This window comes from Adiantum capillus-veneris, chromosome 20, assembly GCF_014529385.1.
Source record: "Adiantum capillus-veneris isolate H3 chromosome 20, ASM1452938v2, whole genome shotgun sequence".
Classification (NCBI taxonomy): domain Eukaryota; kingdom Viridiplantae; phylum Streptophyta; class Polypodiopsida; order Polypodiales; family Pteridaceae; genus Adiantum; species Adiantum capillus-veneris.
The window spans coordinates 63,451,024-63,453,847 of NC_140950.1; the positions used below are offsets into that span (position 1 = coordinate 63,451,024).

At 41.9% G+C, this 2,824-nt stretch overlaps 1 pseudogene across 2 annotated transcripts; it reads left to right on the forward strand.

Moving 5' to 3' along the window:
* Positions 1-620: 620 nt before the first annotated feature.
* On the forward strand, positions 621-2,000 carry LOC147432611 (universal stress protein PHOS32 pseudogene; annotated as a pseudogene). Of its 2 annotated transcripts, none has more exons than XR_015185455.1 (2): positions 621-775; positions 1,130-2,000. The product of XR_015185455.1 is annotated as a universal stress protein PHOS32 pseudogene, transcript variant X1 (transcript). The 2 variants fall into 2 exon arrangements; XR_015185457.1 differs by having other exon boundaries at positions 662-814.
* Positions 2,001-2,824: the final 824 nt, after the last annotated feature.

Below are 2,824 nucleotides of genomic sequence, written 5' to 3' on the forward strand. Positions count from 1 at the left end.
TCTCTCCTTTCACAAGTGCTGAATTTTAAGTAAGTATTAGATTCTTTCAAAGGAACATCCATCTTTAACTCCAACATATTTTTCACAAGACATGTCACATTTTCGTATGCTAAAAGGAGAAAACTAGCCAAAAATGGGTAAAATGTTTGTCAAAAAGCATGTCTGGTTAGGTTTGAACCACCCTCACCAATGCTCACATAACCTGGTTTGCAGTGTAAATTTTTCAAATGTCAAATCCTGATTGTAATTTCATTGGTCCTTAAAATTTAAGGTTGGGATGGGTGCCATTTAAGGCTGGAATGGGTGCCCTGATAGTCGATGTAATTTTGGACCCTGGATGATGTCATGGCTCAACACGAGCATGACAAGACCTTGTAATTATTTGGGTTGATTAATATAATTCACTCACAATTGTGAGTTTTGCTAAAAATAAAATAAAAAATTTAAGGCTAAAATATGGGCATTTCAATTATAAATCCGAGTATATACGTTGAGTTTTGGAACATATCCGGGTTGTATCATTAGCTTGACCTTAAAAATCAAGCCCAAAACTATAAGGTTTTCTTTAGCAGGCCAAAAACGTGCCAAATGCTGGGCAAGTCTGAACTCTGCCCACTCAAGGACCCCAGGTAAAGACTGCGCGTGATGCATTGTTTAGGTAGTAGGCAAGCCACTGGCATGTTCACTCATCGTCTTTGACACGCCATTCCTCATCACCTAGATACGCTTACACACAGCGTCTCCTTAGTTCCTTTAGACACCGCTTCCGTTGCAGGTAAGCTTTCCTCCTCCTCCTCCTCCTCTCTCGCCAAAGGTATGGCGACCCTCTGCGCTTTGTGTATCTGGGCTTTCGCGGATTTAGCTGTTTGTGCCTGCATGTAATATGGGTGTGTGTGTGTGTGTGTGTGTGTATGAGAGAGAGAGAGAGAGAGAGAGGATTTATGCATGCCGCAGAGGGAATAGGAGGGTTTTGAACAGGAGTTTTTTTAGTCAACAGCAGTTTTTCTGCATTGCACAATGTGACCGAGGAGTGCCAGATTGCTATTTGTTTGAGCACATTGAAGTGGATAACATAGAGAGTCTGTGTTTTTCCTTTCATGATTTCACTCATCGGGTTTTACTTGCGCAGATAGAAAAAGATGCCGCAAAGCCCCACATCAGAAAGGCGAAGAATTGGGATTGCAGTGGATTTCAATGAGGAAAGTGCCTATGCCATTAAGTGGGCAGTAACGAACTACATCCACCCAGATGATACTGTAGTTTTACTCCATGTACAGGCCACTGATGTGCTTTTTGGAGCTGATTGGGGTGACTTGATCAAGAATGTTGATGTGCGGAATGTGCAACAACAACAAAACGATCAGGACGTTTCTAACTTGCTCAGATCAAGCAAGCTTGTAGAGCCTTTGCAAGAGGGGAAAGTCCCATACAAAATTCATGTTGTGAAGGATTTTGACAGAAAGGAAAGGATCTGCTTGGAAGCAGAGAGATTAAAGCTGAGTGCTTTAGTAATGGGCGATTGCCGTAATAGTATGAGGAGGAGAACGGGCGCTGACTCGATAACAGAGTATTGCATGCATCATTGTGAATGCCCTGTGCTTGTGGTTAGGTATAATGGTGATGACAATACCTGGGACTTGACAAACCAGGCTGCAGCGTTGTATCTAGATAGCAAGATCTGAATTACTGAGCCCATACATACATTTTTCTTTGTGGGTCTTTTGGCACAAGAAATGGACGAAACCAGGGCTGAATGTTGTCAACGCAAGTAGACAGCATGCAGGTTGGGCGTCTCTTTTACGCACAAGTTTGCCTTTTGCTTTGTATAAATTGACAGCACACAATGTCGTAGGATTTTTGGGGTCTAGTAGAGCAAGTCTGATTTATACCATGGTAGCATCACGGGTTTATGTATTAGCTCTTTTCCTATGTACTGTCTGAACGATTTTCCCTGTATATATTTCAAGGCTTTATATAGCAGCAAATGTTTTACTTTATAATGTTGCAGTATTTGTCAGTAAGTATTTAGGACGACTATTGTCCTTCGTATGGGAGCTTGACATTATCATGATGGAAATTCAGGTAAGCACAGCACATGCGCCTCTGTGGTGGTTTATTCTTTCTGTGGTTTTCTTGTTTTTTCTTTGATTGATCCCTACTTATTTCTTCTTCTGGAAGCTTCTCTCTTTGCTCATTTTTTCCAGGGTGCTGTGTGCATGCTTTGGGTAGATGTGTGAGTAGATTGGGTTGTTTGAGCCATCTGGATCAATACTGCGGAAATCGACTCATCCAAATCGGAATCAAGAGTGGTGGGGTGTAGGGTGGGGGTGTGTATGGTTTTAGTGCAAATTGCCCCTTGCCCAGTTTTCCATTGTTTTTTCAATGTTTAACACTCCCCCCTCCCCCACAAACCAAAAAAAAAAAAAAAAAAAAACCTCCCTTCATTTAGGGTTCCTTGCTTTGTGCTACAATTCCTTCCCTCTATAATCTAGGGCTTTGGTAGGGTTCTACTGCCTTTTGTGGCTGACCATTGTAGAGCCGTTGCTCCCTTCTCAGTGTTTTTTTCCCTTTTCTGCTGGTGTTCTTCTTGTTCCTTTGTTACCACTCTTTGTGGTGGATGGTGCCCCTTTGTGAGGTTTTTATTTATGGACCGCTTTCGGCATGATTTTTCCTCCTGAAAAGTCACACACCTTTGTCGACGACGCTAGCATCACCGTGAAACACGTTTCAATTGTCAAAGGGCCAAAACGGTGAATCACCTAAAACTTGTATAAAAGAGAATCTAGGCCATCAAGGCCTTAAAAGTTTATTCTTTATGTTTAAG